Source organism: Heterocephalus glaber, unplaced genomic scaffold (genome assembly GCF_053883595.1).
Source record: "Heterocephalus glaber isolate CG9 unplaced genomic scaffold, H.glaber_assembly_v1.0 deba00001613, whole genome shotgun sequence".
Lineage (NCBI taxonomy): Eukaryota > Metazoa > Chordata > Mammalia > Rodentia > Bathyergidae > Heterocephalus > Heterocephalus glaber.
Window position 1 is genome coordinate 13,529,592 of NW_028258384.1, and position 24,609 is coordinate 13,554,200.

Genomic DNA, 24,609 nt, shown 5'->3' on the forward strand with positions numbered 1-24,609 from the left:
TGGACTTTTAGTTTGTCTGGCCCAGTGGCAATAGAGGTGACTATCTGATTCCTGTCAGGGGGGATTAACTGAACAACTGAAGAAAATCATAGTTTAATAGGCTGCCTGGATTAATAGAAAGTACAGGCAGACGGTGAAGAAGCTGGTCTGGATTAGAGTGAACTCAATGAAAGCACCCTGGAGCCAGAAGTCAGTCATTAATTTTCAGAGAGAAGTGGAGTCTGGGAAATAGAAAAGATGTTTATATGAGGGAAAAAGATAAAGTGAACAAGTTTGAGAAGTGAGAGAATCATGAGGATGAGAGGTAGCTTTTTTTTTTTTAGTTTATTTATTGGAGAGGTAGCTTTTTTGAGAAGCCTGTGAGGAGGAGGCACAGAGTAGCTTGACATTTTTGGCTTTTAGGGGTAAAGGCATGGTGGGAAGGGCAGTGGGAACTGGGATGGTAAGGAGAATCATGTAGGGTCTCTCTCATGTTGACTGAAGAGTGGCCTTTTGGAGAGTTTTCAGCAGGACCTGTTGGCCAGGTGTGAAGAAGGAAGGTAATAGTGACTGTGAAGGCTGAGGAAAGAGAGAGTTAGCATGTCTTTGTAGGAGAGCTCAGGTAGCCTGATGTGACTGGGAGTAATCTCTTAGGGAATGAATGGGAGGAATGGGTTCCAGAAAAAAGGGGCAACCATGTATTAGCTTGTGTATGGAGAGGGGCAAGGGTTAATAAGTCTGGCCAGGCATGATGAAGTTTAATGACTGATATCTAGTAACAAGGGAAGAAGTAGAGTAAGGTGGTCAAGGTCTTTTGGAGTTTGAGTTAAAGTGAGAAATTTGGGAGGAAGCCAAAATAAGTGTTTGGACTAGGGCTGGTTTTGAGGTGGTTTTGTGGGGAAGTGATTGGGTCTTGATTGATTATGTGTCTATAGTCAGAGCACTTGGCACCTACTGGGGTTTTTCAAGGAATTTTTATCAATGAGACACATACTGGTTGCTTGTGGGACAAGGTTTTTATGTATACTGGGAAAGTGGTTGAAATCATGGTGGGTGGTTTGAAGGCAACCTTGAATGATATTCTGACCTGGGGAAGAACTGAGGGTATGGGTTTTTCTGGGAGACATTTTGAAGGAGTCTGGCTATGAGCCCAAAGTTGGGAACCTAGAGGCAGAGAAAGCCAGTCAGGCTGAGGGATGGGAGCAGTTTTGTTTGTGTGTGGGAAAGGGAATCAATTAAATGAGAGCTTTATGATTGGCTGTGATGGCTCACACAGTGGGGAAAAGTTGGGGCCCTGAGTACTGAATGTAGTTTGGACAAATCCTCATGTGTTGAATGGTAGTCTGGACTAATTGTGACTTGAAAAGTGAGGCATTGTATCTGCAGGAGAAGAGAAAGGAGAGGAGAGAGGTGTCTGAGTGACAATCTTGGAGAGATGAGCTATCATGAACATATTGAAGCACTTTATTGTTCAGAGGTGGAATGTGGTTGAGACTGCAGCTGAGAAGCTGGCTGAGTAAGTGGGAACTGTCCCTAAAGCCTTGAGGTAGCACTGTCCAGGTGAGTTGAGTAGCATGACCCAAGGCAGGCTTGATCTAAGTGAAGGTGCAAAGGTGTTGGCAATTGGGGTGGAGGTAAGGGGTTGAAGGAAAGTGTAATGAGAAGAAGGGTACAATATGTAGAGAGGGATGGATTATTTTGGAAGATGACTTTTGCCCAGAGCTTGAGCAGGTTTTGTCCCAGGAGGGGAATGGGCCACTGAGGAATCACTAGGAGTGAATGAGAGAGCAATTTAAGGATGCTATATCATGTAGAGATGAAAAGTCTGGCTATCCATTTCCACTGTCTATATTGAAGATTTAAGAGTAGGTCCCAAGAATGTTGACAAAGAGGAACAAGAGGCCCCTGTGTGATGACAAATGAGATAGACTTAACCTAGACCAGAAAAATTACCCTGGACTCCTGTGTGGTATTCAGCTAGGGGTTCAGGAACAGCAGAACCCATCAGATTGGTTAGAAGAACAGGTCCTATTAAGTCAGCAGGGAAGGGTGCAGGAGTAGATACCTTTTCCTGTGTTAGAGCGGGACAGTCCATTTTCCAGTGGCCCTTTACCCTACACAGGGGACAGGGTTCAGTGAGGTCTGCACATTTAGGCATTACTTTGCCAGGTGTTCCATTTTGGCACATGGAAACAAGGCCCAGAGGGTTTGTTTAGATTTTAATTTGGGTAATTGGCCTGACCAGAGTGTTGTTGTGAGGAGATGAAAGATGTATAGGAGGTTTTTTTTTTGAGACCTCTCCATCAAGTAGTTGGTTTTGATAGACCCTGAAGAAAGTGGTCATGAGATTAGCCATAGGGGTTTGAGGATCATATTTGAATTTTGTGAGCTTTGTCCTGATGTCAGAGGCTGCCTGGGAAATGAGATAAGTATTGAGAAAAATGCATCCTTCAGCTGAGGAAGCATCTAGGTAGATGTGGACTTTTGCACCTCTGTGAGTCAGCCATACACTTGGCTGGGCTTTTTCTGGGGTCTTGATTGATTTTCATAGTTTGTCAAAGTTGATGGACTTAATGGAGGTTGTCAGCCCAGTGAAAATATATTGGATAAGGTCTTGGCAGTTTCCTCAATCTCTGTGACTGGGCTCATGGCTCCATTTAGGGACCTATCTAGAAAGAGCAACTGTGTGGGATCTTTGTGATTATGTTGGGTGTGTGCCTCATGGCTGTATGGGTGGCCATCATGGAAACTCATTGTCACTCACCGAGGAGGACAATGGTAGTGAGAATGATATGAATATGAGGGCCTTGATGTCAAGGGTAGAAGGGTTTCGGGTAGGGGGCTTGATGGATTCAGTAAGGGTGGTCTGTTGGGAAGAAGACTGGATCATGGGTGGCAAGGGAGGGGGTGAGGGGCATGGAGGAAGGTTTGTTTGTGGGATTAACATTTTTGTATGAGGAAGAGTCCAGGGCCTGTGGCTGGAATGGGCTGGGGGGCAAGTTATTATCTGATATAAGTTGAAGCAGAAAACAAGACATGATGAACGTGGAGAGTGAAAAAGGCCAGGTCATGGGGGACCTCTTCCCATTTTTCTGAACTCTGGAGAAAGTGGTCAAGGTCAGAGAGGATCTGAAAATTGAATAAACCATGTTCATTCAAAGATGATTCAAAGAGAGACATCATCTAGCTTGCTATGTGGCCTCACCACGTGACAGAAAAGGGTGAGGTATTTGGCTTGAGATAGGATTAGAGACCAAGTAGAGACAGGTTATTGAGGATGCACCCCAGAGGGTGTCTTTAGGAGGGGCTGAGGCAGTTCCTTCCATGGTGGGTTAGGGCCAAAGGTGTCCAACCAGAAGAAGGGCAATCAGGATAGAAAGGAGCATCCCTCAGATCAACACTGAAAGCCAGAACTAAGGATAAAGAGCAACCTGCATACAACTGTAGGTCAGTTGTATCTGGGCTGAAACCAGAGATCGGGCCTAATTAGGACTTGGACAACCAACTGGAGGGACAATCTCAACAGCTCACAAGGAGGACTTAACTCACAGCACTGAGCAGCAGGATTTAGGCACAGGAGATACTGGGAAGAGGTTTCTGGTGGGCTGGAGGCAATGAGGCCACTGGTTCTTATCACCCAGAAGAGAGAGAGATAGGGAACCACACCCCAGAGTAAGGGGATCTAGAATACCGCTTCCAGGGTTTTTGGCACCAGATAGTAGGTGAATGGTGATGACCAAGTAAAGAACACTGCCAACCTAAATTTGAGGTTTTCCAGACAGGACCTCCTACAGTTACTCCAAAGGAGAGTCCAAGTCCAGGATTTTAAGTTATGTCTTTTATGGATTGGATAAGGGAATTAGTGCGATGGGCTTAGGTGGGGTGACATGAAGGGTAGGGCATAAGATTGGGGGAGCGAGAATGGCTAAGTACATGGATATAGCAATAGCAGTGGGCACTGTGACCTAACAGGTGGGGCAGATGTAGCAGAGTTGGCATTGTTCCCAGGCTCAGGTGGAGGTTGGAGGGTGGGCTCTGCAGGATGTAGGAACAAGCTCTGTTTGTTCTCAAAGTTCAAGAACTCAGGTGGCTGGGGTGCCAGATGAGTGTCAGATCTGTCAGAAATGAACTACATATACCATAAAAATCATCCATTTAAAGTGTACACTCATGTATTGGTATATTCTCAAGGTTTTACAAACATAATGATTACCTAATTCCAGAACATTCTCATAATTGCAAAAACTAAAATAAACAAGTAAAAACTCAAACAAACCTGTATCCATTATCAGTCTCTACTCATTCTCTGGCAAGCACTAACCTGATTTCCTTTATGGAATTGCCTATTCCGGACATTTCATATGAATAGAATGACACAATATGCAACCATTTGTGCCTGGTTTCTTTTACTAAGCATAATTATTTCAGAGATCATCTAAATTGTACCATGGATTAGAATTTCATTTTCTTCTTATGGCTGAATTTTATTTCTTTGCAAAGATATACCACATGTTTATTTTACATTTATTAGTGGATGAGCATTTGGGATACTTTTACTTCTTATCTATTATAAATAATGCTGCTATGAACATTAAAGTGTAATTTTTTTGTTTTCATTTCTCCTGTGTATATAATTAGAAATGGAATTGATGAATCATATGGAAACTCAATGTTAAAACACTTGAAGAACTATCCCACTTAAAAAACATTTAAAACACATTACATTCCCTCCAGCAAAGAATGAAATTTCCAAATTCTTCTTATTCTCTGTCACACTTATCATTTTCTGTCATTTTGATTTGCATTCTCTGTAGAATAATGATTTTTGAGAATCATTACATGTGTTTATTGTCTATCCATCTATCTTCTAAGGATAAAGATCAATTAATCCTTCATCCATTTTAAATTAGAATGCTGTTTTTTTTTAATTTGTGAAAAAGGGTCTGTCTATGTGGCACATCCTGGCCACCAAATACTTTACTGGTACACGTTTGTAGTACGTGATATATTCATTATGGAGAATGGATACAAATTCATGACATATCTTAATTCTTTTTTCCCCTTCCCTTACCCAAATCTCCGCCTTCGTCTATATATATATATACACATAATATTTTTACATAATGATCACATCCTTTGTATGGATTTGGTTCATGTAAACAACACAGAACAATTCTCTTCTTTCTCCAATTTCCTTCCCTTCCTTCCCCTTCCTCCTTCTCTTGGCTCCCTTGCTATATGTTCAAGATCTATCTTGCTATTTCCTCTTGTTTATCTTTTAATTGAATATTTATTTACATGTTGGGTTTCTAATAAAATAGGAAGAATGTGATAATTAAGCTTGTGTGTCTGATTCATATCACTTAACATTATGTTTTCAAGGTGCATCCAGGTTCCTACAATTGACTCAAATTTTTCCATCTTTATGGCAGAGGAGTATTCCATTGTCTACACATACCACATTTTTAAATCTAGTCTTCTCTTTATGGACATATAGGCTGCTTCCATATTTTAACTATTGCAAATTGTGGTGCTATAAACATGGGTGTGCATGTATCACCGAAATATGATATATTTAACAATGTTCAGGATGATATCTAGAAGGGAAATAGCTGGGATAATTGGAATTTCTAATTTTAGTTTTTGGAAGAATCTCCATAATGATTTCCACGGTGCTTACAGTATTTTGCGCTCCCAGCAGCAATGAAGATTAGTTCCTTTTTGCCCTGCAGTCTCACTATCATTTGTTGTTAATTTATTTCTTGATGATAGGCATTCTTTCTGGGTAAGATACAATCTCAGTGTTGATTTAATTTGCACTTCACAATTGGTCAACAATTTCCAAGTTTGTAATTTGTAATTTGTAATTTGTAATTCTTCTCCTGAGAAGCATCTATTCATTTCAGTTGCCTATTTTTTGATTGGGTCTTTTAATTTGTGAGGTCTAATTTTTCTGAATTTTTATATATTATAAATATTAATTCTTTGTCTAAGGAATAGTTGGAAAATTTTTTTCCCATTCTGAAGATTGTCCTTTTATTCTGTTGGCTGTTTCCTTTACTGTGCAGAGATTTTTAAACTTGATATGATCCCTTTTGTTCATTTTTAGCATTATTTCTTGTGCAAGTGGGGTTCTGTTCAGAAAGTCCTTGCCTGTGATTATGGGTTCAGAGCTTTACTTATTTTTTCTCCCAGAAGAGTAAATGTTTCTCTTTTAATACATATCTTTGATCCATTTTTATCTTAGTGTAGTACATGGTGAGAGATATGAGCCTGGGTTCAATCTTCAGCATGTCAAAAACCAATTTTCCCAGCACCATTCCTTAAGAGGTTATCTATCATCTAGCAAAAATTTTCGCAGGTAGCTGGGTATGCCCTGGGATTGCTTCTGCATTCTCTATTCTGTTTCATTCATCCACAAGTCTGCTTTTTCCCCCAATACCATGGTGTTTTTGTCACTGTAGTTGTAGTATAACTTGAACTCAAGAATTATAATACTTCCTGCATGCTCACACTCCTCGGTAATGATTTTGCTATTCTCGGTGTCTTCTGCTTCCGTATGAATTTTAGGATTGTTTCTTCTAAATCTGTGAGGAATGCTATTGGTGTTTTGATTGGGATTGTATTAATTATGTATATTAGCTTTGTAAATATGACCATTTTGAATATGTTGGTTCAGTGTATCCAGGAAGAGGGGTTATTCTGGCATTTTCAGATATCCTTTTTCAGAGTATTTTAATTGTCATTGTAGGAGTCTTTCACTTCATTGGTTAGGTTAATTACTGAGTTGTGTATTTTCTTTTTCTTTTTTTTTCCCATTAAGTTTATTGGTACATTTTTGGTATAAAATACAGTTGTATTCATCATTGGGATCTTGTACCTTTACATGAGTATCTTGGTTCTTATTTTTTTCCCCTTCCCTTGCCCTCCCTTCCCTATTTGCAAAGACCTTGTTTCCATTTTTTTCCTCTTTTCATATTTTTTCCTTTCCCTTTTTTCCCTTCCCCTACCCCTCCCAATTACCCTGGTCTTTTAGACCCTTTCTTCCTGTTACACAATATGAGTTATACATTTTTTAAATTACAATATTAAGATCTAGGAGACATTACCACAGATTTTACAGAATTTAAAAGGATATAGACAGCATATTACAAAAATCTTTTTTGAAATAAATTTGACAACTTCTAAGAAGTACTTGGCAGACAAATTAAGAAAATAATTCTGGAGGAAATATAAAATTTGAATAACACCTATTAAAGAAAGTATATTCCTAGCTTGAAAACCTACCTATATGACAACAGCAGGCTCATATACATTTTAACTGATAAATTATATCAAACAACTAAAACAGAAAAAAAAAAGAAACACTTCTCCCCTCATTTTAGGAACTCAACATTGTGCTAATCCTAAAACAGGATAAAGATAATAGAAGAAAAAAGTATAAACATAGATAGAAATTTGTTTAACAAAACAAACTACTGGGAGTCAGATCTGGCAGTATGTAGAAAGTGGTTTTGTTATAGGGATGGCAGTGTTGGTTCAGCATTGGAAGATCCACTCACAAAAGTCATCATTTAAACAGAGGAAAGGAAAAAGCCATATGATCCTGTCACTAGTTGGAGAAAAAGTATTGGACTAAATTCTACAGCTGTTCATGGTAAAAGCTCTCAGGAGCCTAGAAGTAGAACAGAAACTTCTCAACAGATTAAAGACATGTACTCCATACTTCCAGTGAGAATGCCTTATATAAATGGAGAAGATAAAATGTTTTCTCCTTAAGGTGGGGAACAAGGGCAGATATGCTTAGTCTTTATCTGTCCATTTAACTTTGAAACCTAGGCCCCACCAAAATAGTCTGGCAATAAAATGGCACAACTAGGATAAGATTGGCATGGCAGAAGCAAAATCTTTATATGTAGATGAAATGATCATCTACAGAGAAAATACTAGGAAATCTCTAGGAGCCCCTAGAACTTGTATTTGAATTTAGCAGGATTAGAAAACACAAGGTATATATAAAAATTCAGGTCTGTGTATACTTGCTATAAATGAAGAATTGGATATTGAAATTTAAAAGTTATGTAGGAGTACAAAGGACCTAGAAAAGTTAAAAACAAAAAGAGAAACCAAAAACAGTGTTGTAAGACATTTAGTACCAAATTTTAAGACTTCTTCTAAAGCTATAGTAATCAAGGCAGTGTTGGTGTAGGAAAGACATATAGATCATTTGAATAAAACAGAGAATCTAGAAATAGTACCACACATATATGGTCCACTGAGTTTTGAAAGATTATTTAACATTAGCATTTTACAGAATATAAACTCAATTCAAGAGCCGAGGAAGAGATAGTGTTTCCAGCAAATGGCACTAGAACACCTGGTATCCGTATATAAAAAATTAACTGTAACCTTTTTTTTCCTCATAAATGAAAATAACTTGAAGGGATCTATGAACCTAAATAAGAAAGCCTAAAAGTATAAAACTTTAAGAAGAAATTATAAGGGAAAATATTTATGAATTCAGGGTAGGCAAGAACTACCTAGGATACAAAAAACATGATGTATAAAAGAAAAAAAATGATAAATGGGATTCCATCAAAATTTAGAACTTTAAATGACATCACTAAAATGAAAAGTACTCCTTAAACAGACCGTACTTACAATACATATAACCTATGAGCAGAATATATATAGAATTCTTAGAGCTCATTAATAGACAACCCAATTAAAATGTAGATGTAAGAAGATGATAAATAGCCAGGATAGCACAAGGAAAGGTGTGCAACTCTAGAATCAGAAAAATACTAATCACTACAATAATAAGATTGAATTATACACTCATTAGGGAGATGAATTTAAAAGTTTTAAAAGCTTGTCATGACTTTTTCTTTTTGTTGGATTCTCCCCCTTTGTGTTTAATTTGTCACATCCCATGGATTCATTCTGCTGGGTTTCCTGGGGTTGTGATCCTCATTGTCTTTTCCTAGGGCATTGTCTAAAATTTTTTGGAGTGCCTGTTTGGTATTCATGAAGTTCCTGAGGTGCTCTTTGTCATGAAAGTATCTTATTTCTCCATGAATTTTGAAAGATAGTTTTGCAGGGTACATCAATCTGGGTTGGAGGCTGTTGTCCTTTAGGGCTTGAAATACATCCCTCCAAGCTCTTCTTGCCTTGAGGGTTTGCATTGAGAAGTCTGCTGTGATTCTGATGGGCTTTCCTTTGTATGTGATTTGTTTCTTTTCTCTCACTGCTTGTAGAATTTTCCTCTTCTGTCGGATTTCTGGAATTCTAAGTATTATATGCCTATGTGTAGATTTTTTTTGATCAAGGCTAGGTGGAGTCCTATAGGCCTCACTGATCTGAATGTGAAGTTCTTTTTCCCTGTTTGGGAAGTTTTCTGCCATCACTTTTGTGAACAGGTTTTTTTATGTCATCTGCAATCTCTCCTCTTTCTTCATTGACTCCAATCGGTCTTATGTTATTCTTCTTTGCATTGTCTAGCAGCTGCTGGATTGATTTCTCATGTTCCCTTACAATTTTAAAGCAATTTTTCTTTTCCTGATCACTAATTGCAATCTTATCTTTTATATGTGAAATTCTATCCTCACATTGGTTCATTCTGCTGCACAGACTTTTGATGGAGTTTTTAATCTCTTGGAAATCTGTTTGTATCTGTTTTATGGATTTCATTTGTTTCCTATGTTGGGATTCCATCATGTTCCCCAGATCCTCTATTTTTTTTTATCTGTATCCTCTCTAGATTTATTAATCATGTCTTGCACCATGAGCAAAATTTTTGCTGTTATCTGAGTAATTATTTCTGATTTCATTTTTCCCAGATCTTCTTTTGTTGCCAGTTCAGAGAGTCCAGGTGGTTGAATATCAGATTGTTCCATCTCGTTTCCCTTTGGAGTTGCTGTAGGTGATCCAGAAGTCTGTTTTTGAGACTTGTTTACATGTCTTCTCATTTCCACAGGAGGAGGTGCTTCTGGCACCCACGTGGCTCACCTTCCCTGCCCTAGGAGCCTGGGATGGCGGCGGGGAGCTTCCTTCCGGGTGCTGGGACTGCCTCACCTTCTCTGCCCTAGGAGCCTGGGATGGCAGTGGGGGAGCTTCCTTCCGGGTGCTGGAACTGCCTGAGCTTCTTTGCCCTAGGAGCCTGGGATGGAGGCAGGGAGCTTCCTTCCAGGTGCTGGGACCAGCTGAGCTTCTCTGCCCTAGGAGCCTGGGATGGAGGCCTATTTTCTTTTTCTTGATGCTATTGTGAAAGTTACTTTTTCCCTAATTTCTTTCTCAGTGAGTTTTTCATTGGTGTACAGGAACACTATTAATTTTTGGGTTTTGACTTTGTATCCCACTACACTCCTGAATTTGGTTAATTACGGGAGTCTTGGTGGAGTTTTTGGGGAATTCAATATACAGGATTATGTCATGTGCAAGTAATTATAATTTAACTTTCCTATAAATATATCTTTTATTTTCTTTATTTTGCTTGATTCTTCTAGCTAGTGTTTTGAGAACTCTATCAAACAAGTTTGATGATAGTAAATATTCTTGCCTGGTTTCTGGTTTTAGAGTGAAAGCTTTCAGCTTTTTCCTATTTAATATGGTGTTGGCTGTTGATTTATAAAAAATGGCTTGTATCATATTGAGATAAGGTCCTACTATAGCCATTTTCTTCAGTTTCAATCATGAATGGATATTGTATTTTGTATTTTTCTGCATCAATTGAGATGATCATGTGATTATTTCCTTCTTTTGGTTTATGTGGTGTATTACTTTAATTGATTTTTATATGTTGAAATATAACCCTGGAATGAATACTACTTGGTCATGATGTATGATCTTTTTGATTTGTTGCATTCCATTTGCAAGTATCTTATTGAGGATTTTTGTGTCTATGTTCATTGAAGAAATTGGCTGGTAGTTCTTTTTTGTGGTTTGGTCCTTTTCTGTTTAAATAATGTTAGCTTACAGAAATGAAATTTAGAGTATTTCTTCCCTTTTGATTTCATTGAGGCTTGAGGACTATTTGCATTAGATATTCTCTAAAGTTCTTACAGAATTTGGCAGTGAATCCATCAGGACCTGGACTTTTTTTAGTTGGGAGGGTTTTTTATTACTTTATCAATTTCATTGTGCAATATTTGATTATTCTGGATTTTTATATCTTCTTGGTTCAGCTTTTGTGATTCATATGTATCCTGGAATCTATCCATGTCTTCTGATTTCTCCATTTTATTAGAGTACAGATCCACATAGTAGTTATCAAATGACTTCTGGATGTTGGTAGAATCCATTGTTGTTTCATTTCATTTCTAATTGCATCGATTTAAGGCTTTTCTTTCCTTTTTTGCCTAAGGGTTTGTTAATTTTGTTTATTCTTTTGAAGAACCAACTCATAGAATCATTAAATTTTTTGTGTGAATGTTTTTTGGTCTCAGTTTCATTAATTACTCCTTGAATATTTATAATTTCTTTCCTTTTTGTAGCTTTGGATTTGGATTATTCTTGTTTTTCTAGGAATTTGAGGTTCACCATTAAGTTATTTATTTAACCTTGTTCTGTTTGTATGATGTGGGCCTTCACAGCTATAAAATTCCATTTTAGAACTGCTTTCATTGTGTCCCATAGGTTCTGGTATATTGTCATATTGCATTATCATTTGATTCTAGCAACTGTCTAATTTCTTGCTTGATTTCTTCTGTAACACTTTGATTATTCAAGAAGGCATTGCTTAATTTCCATGTGTTTGCATAGTTTGTGGTTTCATTTGCCAACAATTTCTAGTTTTATTACACTATTATCTGATTATTTGCATGGGGTATTTTAAATTCTTTTGCATTTATTTAAGCATACTTTATGGACTTGCATATGTTCTATTTTGGAGAAATTCCTATGGGCTTCTGGGAAGAATGTGTAATGTGGATCACTCTGTAGAAATCAATTAAGTATCTTTGTTTGAATGTTTGGTTGAATTCTGATATTACTTTGTTGATTTTTTTGTGTAGTTGATCTATTTGTGACAATAGAGTATTGAGATTCTCCCATTATAATTTTGTTGGTGTTATTCTGATTTTTTATGTCCATTGGTGTTTGTTTTATGAAGATTGGCATGCTGATATTTATGCATATATGCTTATAATTGTAATCTCTTCTTGTTGAATTGTTTTCTTAACAAATAGTGACCTTTTTATCTCTTCTAATCAGTTTAGGGTTGAAATTGACTTTGTCTGAAAATAGCATAGCTACTTCTGCCTTTTCTTTGGGTTCTCATTTAGTGGAATGTTGTTTTCCATCTTTTGATTTTTAACCTGTGAATTTCCTTTTAAGTTAAATGTGTTTCTCATATTTTCATATTGTTGTGTTTTGTTTCTTGATCCATTTTCATAATATGTGCCTTTGAGTAATTGAGACTATTCAAATTGATAGTTATTAGTGAAAGTAATTGAGTCAGCCCTATCTTGTATTGCTGATTGCCTTATTTTTTTCCCCTTGTACTGAACTGCTCACCCTGCCAGCTATGTTCATTCAATTTAACTTATTGACATTGTTGGCTTCATTGACTTTTTAGGTTATCCTTGAGAATTTTTTTCATTTCTTTTTAGTTGGTTATGAATTTCTTGATGTACTCTTGGTCAAAGAAATACCTTATTTCTCCATCAGTTTTGAAGGAGTTTTCCTGTGTATATCTTTTTTTTTCTTAAGTTCTTTTATTGGTACATTTTAGGTAAACAATTGGTTTACATTTATCATTGGGTGTTTGTACCTGTACATGATATATCTTGGTTCTTATTTTTTCCTCATTACCTGTGCGCCCTTCATCCCCTCCATCTTTCCCTATTTACATAGACATCATTTTCATTTTTTTCTTTTCTCATAGTTTTTCCTTTCCTTTCTTTCCTTTCCCCTTCCCCTCCCTTCACCCTTACATCTTTGGACCTTTATTCCTATTTCAAATTGTCAATTATGCATTTTAGTCATTTTAAGCCTTATTTACACTATCATTTTCTCACACTAGAGAAACTACTCGGTATTTACATGTGTGTCCTATTTATTTCACTTAAGAGTATGGCCTCGATATGCATCCATTTAGCTATAAATGACTCTAGATTTTCATTCTTTATGGCTGAGCTGTGTTCCATTTTATAAAAAAACCCACATCTTCTTTATCCAGTTTCCAGTTGATGGGTATGAAGATACCTCAAAGAACTAGTACTAGAGGTCCCGTTTGACCCAGCTATTCCCCTGCTGAGTATCTTCCCAAAAGAATTAAAAGAATCATACCACAGTGATATATGTGCACCCATGTTCATAGCAGCACAGTTCGTAATAGCTAAAGCCTGGAAGCAGCCCAAGTGTCCTGTGTATATCTTTAAAGGCTTGACACACTCCTTTGTGAGCCATTCTGACCTTTAAGATTTGTGTTGAGAAGTCTGATAAATCTAATGGTTTTACCTTTATAAGTGATTCATTTATTTTTTCTAACAGCTTTTAAGATTTTGACCTTGCTTTGGACTTTTGGTATTTTGACTATAATGTGATGTGGAGAAGTTCTCTTTTTATCTTGGTTATTTGGGAATCTATTTGCCTCTCCATCTGTATGTTTATTTCTTTGTTACATTTGAGATGTTTTATGCTATTATTTCTGTAAACAGGCTTTTTATGCTATTTTGTGCTGTCTTATTATTCATTTATTCCAATTAATCTTAGATTAGTCCCCTTTGCTTTTTTTTAAAATAATTTTTCCCATTAAGTTTATTGGTACATTTTAGGTATAAAATATGGTTACATTCATCACTGGCATCTTGTACCATTATATAGTACCTTGGTTCTTATCTTTTCTCCTTCCCTTGTCCTCCCTTCCCCTCGTCCACCCTTCCCTATTTGCAAAGACTTTGTTTCCATTTTTTTCCTTTTCTCATATTTTTTCTTTTCCCTTTTTTCCTTCTCCCTACCCCTCCCATTTCCCTTTTCCTTTAGCCCTTTTCTTCCTGTTATGCATTATAAATTATACAATTTTAAAATTACAGTATCAAGATCTAGGAGACATTACCACAGATTTTACAAAACTTAAAAGGATATAGAAAGCATAATACAAAAATATTTTTTGAAATAAATTTGACAACTTCTAAGAAGTACCTTGGAAGACAAATTAATGAAACTAACTCTGGAGGAAATATAAAATTTGAATGACACCTATTAAAGAAAGTATATCCCTAGCTTGAAAACCTACCTATATGACAACAGCAGGCTCATATACATTTTAACTGATAAATTATATCAAACATTTAAAGCAGAAAAAAGAAGGAACACTTCTCCCCTCATTTTAGGAACTCAACATTGTGCTAATCCTAAAATTGGATAAAGATAATAGAAGAAAAAAGTATGAATGTAGATAGAAATTTGTTTAACAAAACAAACTACTGGGAGTCAGATCTGGCAGTATGTAGAAAGTGGTTTTGTTATAGAGATGGCAGTGTTGGTTCAGCATTGGAAGTTCCACCCAAAAAAGTCATCATTTAAACAGAGGAAAGGAAAAAGCCATATGATCCTGTCACTAGTTGGAGAAAAAGTATTGGACTAAATTCTACAGCTGTTCATGGTAAAAGCTATCAGGAGACTAGAAGTAGAACAGAACCTTTTCAACAGATTAAAGACATGTACTCCATACTTCCAGTGAGAACACCTTATATGAATGGAGACGATAAAATGCTTTCTCCTTAAGGTGGGGAACAAGGGCAGATATGCTTAGTCTTTATCTGTCCATTAAACTTTGAAACCTAGGCCCCACCAAAATAGCCTGGCAATAAAATGACACAATTAGGATAAGATTGGCAAGGTAGAAGCAAAATCTTTATATGTAGATGAAATGATCATCTACAGAGAAAATACTAGGAAATCTCTAGGAGCCCCTAGAACTTGTATTTGAATTTAGCAGGATTAGAAACACAAGGTATATATAAAAATTCAGGTCTGTGTATACTTGCTATAAATGAAGAATTGGATATTGAAATTTAAAAGTTATGTAGGAGTACAAAGGACCTAGAAAAGTAAAAAGAAAAAGAAAAAAAACAGTGTTGTAAGACATTTAGTACCTAATTTTAAGACTTCTTCTAAAGCTATAGTAATCAAGGCAGTGTTGGTGTAGGAAAGACATATAGATCATTTGAATAAAACAGAGAATCTAGAAATAGTACCACACATATATGGTCCACTGAGTTTTGAAAGATTATTTAACATTAGCAATTTATAGAATACAAACTCAATTCAAGAGCCAAGGAAAAGATAGTGTTTTCAGGAAATGGCACTAGAACACCTGGTATCCATATATAAAAAATTAACCTCAATCCTTTATTTCCATACATGAAAATAACTTGAAGGGATCTATGAACCTAAATAAGAAAGCCTAAAAATATAAAACTTTAAGAAGAAATTATAAGGGAAAATATTTATGAATTCAGGGTAGGCAAGAACTACCTAGGATGCAAAAAACATGATGTATAAAAGAAAAAAATTGATAAATGGAATTCCATCAAAATTTAGAACTTTAAATGACATCACTAAAATGAAAAGTACTCCTTAAACAGACCATATTTACAATGCATATAACCTATGAGCAGAATATATAAAGAATTCTTAGAGCTCATTAATAGACAACCCAATTAAAATGTAGATGTAAGAAGATGATAAATAGCCAGGATAGCACAAGGAAAGGTGTGCAACTCTAGAATCAGAAAAATACTAATCAGTACAATAATAAGATTGAATTATACACTCATTAGGGAGATGAATTTAAAAGTTTTAAAAGCTTGTCATGACTTTTTCTTTTTGTTGGATTCTCCCCCTTTGTGTTTAATTTGTCACATCCCATGGATTCATTCTGCTGGGTTTCCTGGGGTTGTGATCCTCATTGTCTTTTCCTAGGGTATTGTCTAAAATTTTTTGGAGTGCCTGTTTGGTATTCATGAAGTTCCTGAGGTGCTCTTTGTCATGAAAGTATCTTATTTCTCCATGAATTTTGAAAGATAGTTTTGCAGGGTACATCAATCTGGGTTGGAGGCTGTTGTCCTTTTGGGCTTGAAATTCATCCCTCCAAGCTCTTCTTGCCTTGAGGGTTTGCATTGAGAAGTCTGCTGTGATTCTGATGGGCTTTCCTTTGTATGTGATTTGTTTCTTTTCTCTCACTGCTTGTAGAATTTTCCTCTTCTGTCGGATTTCTGGAATTCTAAGTATTATATGCCTATGTGTAGATTTTTTTTGATCAAGGCTAGGTGCAGTCCTATAGGTCTCACTGATCTGAATGTGAAGTTCTTTTTCCCTGTTTGGGAAGTTTTCTACCATCACTTTTGTGAACAGGTTTTTTTATGTCATCTGCAATCTCTCCTCTTTCTTCATTGACTCCAATCAGTCTTATGTTATTCTTCTTTGCATTGTCTAGCAGCTGCTGGATTGATTTCTCATGTTCCCTTACAATTTTAAAGCAATTTTTCTTTTCCTGATCACTAATTGCAATCTTTTCTTCTTTATCTGAAATTCTATCCTCACATTGGTTCATTCTGCTGCACAGACTTTTGACAGAGTTTTTAATCTCCTGGAAATCTGTTTGTATCTGTTTTATGGATTCCATTTGTTTCCTATGTTGGAATTCCATCATGTTCCTCAGCTCCTCTATCTTTTTATCTGTGTCCTCTCTAGATTTATTAATCTTGTCTTGCACTATGAGCACAATCTTTGCTGTTATCTGAGTAATTATTTCTGATTTTATTTTTCCCTGATCCTCTTTTGTTGCTAGTTCAGAGAGTCCAGGTGGTTGAGTATTGGATTGTTCCTTATCCTTTCCCTTTGGGGTTGCTGTAGGTGATCTGGAAGTCTGTTTTTGTGGCTTGTTTACATGTCTTCTCATTTCCATGGGGGGTGGGGGTGCTTCTGGTGCCCGCAGAACTCACCTTCTCTGCCCTTGGAGTGTGAGATGGCGGTGGGGGACCTTCTTTCCACGTGCTGGGACTGCCTCACCTTCTCTGCCCTAGGAGCATGGAATGGCTAGACTAGTCCCCTTTGCATTGAGTAACAGCTGTTGCATCCATTTTCATTTTGGTTTTTTTTGGTTTTTTTTGCTACCAGGGATGGAACTCGGGTCCTTGTGCTTGCAAGGCAGGTGGCGGAACCACTGAGCTAAATCCCCGGCCCCTATTTTCATATTCTTTTTAAGATATCTTTGAATGGTTGTTCTTAAACCTATTCCTATCTTCTTATTCTGAAATCCTGTCCTCACATTGGTCCCTTCTCTTGTTCACACTTTTCATAGAATTTTTAATCTCCCGAATTTCTGATTGAAATATTTTCATGGACTGTAATTCTTTGCTAAACTTATTTTTCATGGTTTATATTTTTTGTTTAGCTCAGCTAGCCTTTTATTAGAGTCTTTGGAAAGCTCCTTGAGCATTTTTTTTATTACTCCCCTTATCTTTTTAATTGTATCTTCTGTGATTTCACTGAACACCTTTTCTGTCTGTTTTTAATCTCCTCTGTTATTCTTTCAAATAATTTGGGTGTGTCTTTTATTTTTCTCCCTCTCAAGGCCCCTTGGCTTTGAGAGAGTTGTGATTTTTGGAAGGCATTTTGTTGCCTTGTGTTCTTATGTTTCTATTGTTTTTTTTTCTAGGGGGAATGTACTAAGGTTTGTGGGCAGATATATAATGGAAAGATTTTGTTGCTATTATGGGAATCTCTTAGAGTTGTTTTCAGTAATGTACTTTGAATTTGTCTAACTACTATCCTTTGCTTCTGCCCCAGGATCCAATCACATTTGTTAATTTAGGAAGGTAGAAGGCAGTGCAGTTGGTCTCAAAGCCAGTTCTCTTAGAATGGATCCCAGTATTGCCAATGTCACAATGGAAATCTGGATGTTGGCATACAGAGAAAATCCATTAATAGGAACAATTATGTGACCCTGGCAATATCGAGCAAATCAGCTACAGGAGTATCATCCCAGACAAACTGGATATGGACATATTAAAAGAAATAATAATATACTACCCTTAACTATAGAAAAGAAATCCACAAGTATAATATAAACACTGAGATAACCCAGATATTGACATGCAACTAATATATACTAAATGCAATAGCTATATCTCAACTAATGGTGAGAAACAATTCAAAAGTAATTATATAGTGTTAATGGTCTAAAGACTAATAAAGCTAAATGTTTGATCTATTGAAGATATAGGGTGCTGGAAATGAGAGGATGCAAGAAGTAAAATTTGAAAACTTAAAAAAATAGGAGATGAGAATGGAGAGAAGTGCAAAAAAGCATCCTATTAGGGAGCAGAAGGATATTTATAGAATTAGGTAATGGTAACAAAAAACCCCCCAAGAAATAGAAGATTTTAAAACTGGAAAAAAGAAGTAATATAGAGACTAATTTTTTTAAAGCAAAAGAAAAAAATAGGAGAAAAGGAAAGAAGAAAAAAGAAAACAAATTATCTATTATTATACCTTTTCTTCCTTATTTACACTTTCAAAAAAAAGAGAGAAAACAAGTGAAGAAAAAGAAAGAAAAAATTTTTAAAGGAAAATTCCCCAAATTCCCGTAAACCAGTGGAATTGATAAAAGAAAGCCATAAAACAAGTCAAAAAAATTTTGTCTGTGCTTTTTAATGTGTTTTTCCCTTCTGTCATCTGCAATTTTAGAGTCTAACAATTCTCTGGTTTCTCTGCCTATCCTTAAGGCCTGTGTTTTTTAATGGTTCCCTCCTACATTACAGAGTCCCTGTTTAATCAGGCAGTGGCAATGTCTACAAACCAAGATGTTTCCCTACTCATACTGGTATGGTAGATAATGAAGGCAGTCAGACCACAGATCAGTGCTGCATGCAGGCAGTAGACTGAGAACTCGAATATTCAATCTGGAGACTTTCAAAATAAAACAACTGGAACTGGGTTTGGCCTCTGGTCATGGGGGCAATGCCTCCATTCTATTTGGCCTGAGCTCAAACTCCTCAGCAGATCTCTTTTCAAGGGCTTCTTGTCTATGGCTGTCTCTCACCCAGTGACTATGGGAGACCAACACTTGGGAACCTTGAAATGAAGCTATCCCATGGCTGTTCTGAGTCCCAGATTCACACAGAAACATACGGAGTGCTTCAGGAATTTTCGTGTCATTCTTATACAGGGACTATGCTAATCTCTGTGTTGGTTTACTTCTAGTATTGTGCTGCAAAAGTTAGCATGGCCTTTTTTTTAATTGTTAGTTTTCTTTATATATTCTGGATATAAGTCCTGTTCAGACATGATTTAGAACTGTTATTTGATTGTGGGTATTTTGCACTTTCTTTACAGTATTTTTTGATGAACAAAAGATTTAATTTTGAAGATGAACTTACCTGTTTTTCTTAATTTCCTTTCATTTTGTTTTATTTGTGCACATGTTCTTTTGGTGTTATCTGATACTGAGAATTCTTTGCAAAGTTTGCTCCTAAAAGTTATACTTCTATTCCTTGATCTACAAGTTTTATACATTTACTTTTACACTTAGATTTGTCATAATTTTACTTAATATTTTGTTTGGCTTGGCTAGTGGACTAACTTGATTCTTTTGCATGCAGATATCCAATTGTTCCAGCACCATTTGTTAACAACATTTATCCACTAAATTCAGTTGATTTGTCAAAATCACTTCACATAAGTAAGGGTTGATTTCTTGATTCATCATTCTATCTCATGATCTGTATGTCTACCCTTATGCTAATATCACAATATCTTAATGTAGCTTTATGGTAAGTTTTGAAATTGGAAAATGAAATCCTTTTTGCTTTCTTTTAAAATAAAAAGATTGGATTTGGATATAATTCGCTCCTTTAGTTTTCTGTAAGGATTTTAGTATCATTTTAAAAGTCAGTTTCTGCTAAAAGACCAACTAAAATTCCAATAAGGTTTATTTTTACTCAATAGATCAATATTACAAGTTTCCAATGTTAAAATTATTAACTATTATGACCCATGAACACAGTATGTGTTTCCCTCTACTTAGGTCTTCTTTAATTTCCCCCAATAGTGTATTAAAATTTTCAAAGTATACATTTTACACTTCATTTATATTTATTACTAAATATTTTGTTTTAATTCTTTTCAATTCATTTATAGATATAATTGTTTTGTTAATTTCAATTTCATATTATTCACTGTTAGTGTACAGAAATATATTTGTTTTTTATGTTTATCTTGTTTACTTGTTTTGTTTTTCTTTTTTTGGTACCGGGGATCAAACTCGGGACCTTACACTTGCAAGACAGGTGGCGGAACCACTAAGCTAAATCCCTGGCCCTGTTTATCTTGCATTTTACAACCTTATTGAACTTTTTTGTTATATCTAATATTTTGCTGTGGATTTTTCTGTAATTTCCTTCAGATGCCTATTTGTTACTTGCAAATATACATAGTGTCCCGGCCCGCGGGTAAGTCAACGGAGACCCTAGAGGGGGAGCGAGGATGAGAGGGGACAGGGGACACGAGAGATGGAGACAAGACAGGTTTCTGATCAAGTCTCGTTTATTGCGGAAGCTGCTACAATATATATACCGTAGGGCGAGAGGGGAGGAGCAAGAGGAGTGTACTGGGGCTACTTCCTTGTTGCCGGGTAGATCTGCAACAAGCCCGGGCATGTCCGTAATGGGCACTCAAGAATTCCAGTGGGGGGGGGCAAGGCCCCCCACAACATAGTTTTATTTTTCCTTTCTGATCGATATGGCTTTTGCTTTTGTTACTTAATTCTGTGGTACGAGCCTCTAGTAAAATGTGAATAGAATCACTAAGCATTGATATCCTTTTTTGTCATTTCTTATCTTAGTAGGAAAGTTTTATTTTTCAGATTTAAGTGTGGTGTTTTCAGTGGTCTTTTCATAGATGTCCTTTACCAGTATGAAGAATTTCTCCTGTGTGGCTAGTTTGCTTTGCATTTTTAATCATAAAATTATGCTGGATTTTGTTATAGTCTCTTTATTTTGCTTCTATTGAGACAATTCTATAGTTTTAATCCTTTATTAACATAATACATTATGTTAACTTTCAATATTTTAAAAAGTAAATTCCATTTTTTTGTGGTAAGGAAATAGTATGAGATATGCTCTTTCAACAAATCTATAAGTCACAACAGATTATTGTTAAGTATAAGAAAATGTTATATAGTAGTTCTTTAGAAGTTTCATTTTCTATGACTGAAACCTTGTGCCAGTTGAACAGTAATTCCCCATTTGCCACTCTTACAGTCCATGGCAACCACTATTCTACTCTCTTTCTATGAGTTTGACCACTTCAGATACTGCATATAAACAGAAATTTGCAATATTATCTTACTATAAATGGTTTTTTTCATTTAGTATAATGTGTTCCAGTTTCATTCATGTAACATATCATATAAAGAACCATTGTTTCCACATTGTGTACTCTTGGAACCACTGTTGAAGATCCTTTGATTGCATATATATATCAGTTTCCTTCTGGTATCTTTATTTTACACTTTTTCATTTATTCATATACTTATTTATGGCAATATAATACAGTTTTAATTACTGTATCATTTTAGCAATATTAATTCTTCTAGCCCCTTAACACAGGACTTCTGTCCATTTATTATTGTCTTTTGTAACTTCTAACAATTAAAAGGAAAGCATTCAGATAGGGTGAACAAGCCATAAACAGAGAGCCAAGAAACCAAGTCATACAGTACATGTAACAATTTTAAATGCAATGTGATTTCACAACACCCATGACAGTCCTTGAACTAAATTTTATCGTGCTACTGTTAAGGTAAATCATTTAATCAAACATTCATTTTCCTATGCTATAAAATCATTGCAAAATAAAACCTCTAAAATTAATACTTTAGCATTTCAGATTGAAATAACATGGGATTTAAGATTAAACTAACTTTCTGGGCATGGTAGCACATACCTGTAATCCCAGCACCCTGGAGCCTGAAGTAGGGGAATTACTAAGTGTTGGAGATCAGTCTGGGCTATACACTGAGCTCAAGACCAGCATGGACTACACAGAGAGACCTTGTCTTTAAAAACAAGCAAACAAACAAACAAACAAACTAAAATGACTTCTCAACTTCTCTTATCCCTACCTGACCATCATGCTAGAAGATCTGATGATGTTTCTCAGAATGTTAGATCACAAACACAACTTCTGAGAATCACTTGACCATTTCAAACCAGATAGACTGTTCTACTGGTTTATATATTTTAGAAATTTCTCTTTGTTGTCCCTGTGTTTTATCAAAACCTATGTGAACCAACAATTTTATTCTGTCCAAATTCTCTTCATCAATGTGCAGTATTTCACTTTTAAAAAACTATTTGGACCTGATATAAGAATTTCAGTTCTCAAGTATTCTTATTTAGACAACTGCTTTAAAAAATGTAACAAACACACAAACAGCTGAAACTATCCTGAGTGTATCTTTGTTCCTTTTACCAATAGACTATTTTAGATAATGAATGAATCAAGATGTGTGTGTTTATTTCTGAAAGAGCTAAATTTTAAAAGCAACATTTGTGATTGTATTGAATTAAAATATAAAAACTCAAATAAAATAATAAATTTGCATATTATTAACTCTATATCAAGAGCATCATAATAATGTTCAAAAAACTAACTCAATAAAGCTCTTATGGTATTGTTTAGTGTAGTGATTACATGGTTTGTATTAAGGATTAAGTCAATTGAAAATATATTCATTTGAATTTAAATGTTTAAAAAATCAGTTTACTTGATTATTCCCTGTTATAAAACGTAGCATATTAAAATGCATTTTAATTTCTTTTTTTTCCAAGACTTCCATAAGTGGCCATCAATATAGCAATATTTGTTATGGAAGGATATAATCCATAGTTAATATTTAGAAAACTCATGTGTTCTAGTACAAAATAATTTGTTAGATTTATTATATGAACATTTATTACATATTTATTATATATCATCATATAATTGTTTATGAATATTTGTTATATAACATTTATCTTCTTTTTTAATAAAATACTCAGTGTCATTCTAAGTAGTACTGTTATTCAGTTATACTAGTTTATTAAAATGTATTTTTCAGGATCACATCATCAAATAGTAATTACTGTTATCATAGAATGATAATGTGTGTGCTTTAAATGTGACAGTTAATTTAGGATTAATCTAATAAAATATTTTTAATTTCTTATTTATTCTGAAATATTTTTTGATAATGGCATCATATAAACCCCTAGTTAAAATGAATAAATATTAGTATTTAAAATCTCTTGTTGTGTGTGAAGGTAAACATAAATGCATTTACATACTTTTTAGATTACCACAAACACAGGAAACTAGATAATTTTAACCATAACAATAGCTCAGAGCTGATATTTTTAATATACTGTGATGGTTAATATACTGTGATACTGCCATAAAATCTTGTTAAAAATTGATATGGCAGTGATAGAGTAACAAAATGAGCTTACACACATACAGTTTTTTTCAGTATCATAATATGGTTTCTTATAATTTCCACTAATTGTTTTATAAATAATGTTTTATTTTTTTACAGTTTTTTCAGGTATTGGTAATGTAATGATGAAAGGTCTTATTTCTGCCCTCAACAAGCTCACAGAAAATGCTTTATTGCTAATGAAATAATATTGCATTCTTCAAATAGAGATTCATCTTACATGAGTTCAGTATTTATCATTAGATTCTGGACATTTGCATGAGTTTTTCTAATAGATATATTTGATGGTATTTATTTTTGGAGTATTTACAGTGGTACCCTCAGTGTTTCGGTAGGTTTCTTCTAAAGAAATGTCTTCCATAAATGTGTGAAAATGTACACTGAGATTAAACACATAGTGATACAATATTTCTTGAAGCATTTACAAATATACTGAAAATTCTGCTTTTGATATTATGCCAAATTATATATAATGAAGGGCCCTTTTTTCAACCATGAGATTAGATCATAATTAAATTTTCATACTTTTTAGTGCATTTTGGTCTCGCAATAGGAAAAACATGAAAAAACAATGAGAGAGAGAGAGAGAGAACACAAGGAGGAGGAGGAAGAGGAGGAGTCGAAAAGCGAGAATTCCAGAAAGTTGCCAAAAGTTCAAGAAAGTTGGCATAAATAGTAATAGATGGATATGCAAGGTAGGTTACCATAAAAATAAATGCCCATAATGGTGGTGAGATCAAGAAATAAAGCCTTGAGACCAGAGCAAAAGAAGATGCTCAGTTAGATTTCTAAAGTAGGGCAGGATCAGGTCCTCAGATCAGTAGTGCCCTTGGCTCTTATGCTAAATAAACACAATTTTTTTTCTGAAGAAAATCATGCCAATTTTATGCTATTGGAATTTTCACAATTAAGTATAATTATGCATGAGTCCATAAGAAAAAAATTCAAAAGTCTGCAGAATCAAACCACACCAATTCCATGAGGGAAACATCAAACCATAGATTTAGCTTCTTAAAGACTTTACCTACAGAGTTATTTTATACTTTATTGGACTGTCTAGAGAATTATAAGATTTTATTAAATTAGTGAACAAGAAAAAATGATCAAATTAACATAAAAACCTTTTAAATTATGAAATATAATTA

At 35.2% G+C, this 24,609-nt stretch overlaps 1 protein-coding gene and 1 non-coding gene across 2 annotated transcripts in view; one reads left to right on the top strand and one right to left on the bottom strand.

Moving 5' to 3' along the window:
- Window positions 1-24,609, top strand: part of Dach2 (dachshund family transcription factor 2) — a 764,989-nt gene that overhangs the window by 678,597 nt on the left and 61,783 nt on the right. The gene's annotated exons all lie outside the window — the stretch shown is intronic.
- On the bottom strand, window positions 19,112-19,213 carry LOC147822488 (U6 spliceosomal RNA). Its single transcript, XR_015445631.1, has one exon. It is a non-coding gene; the product is annotated as a U6 spliceosomal RNA (small nuclear RNA).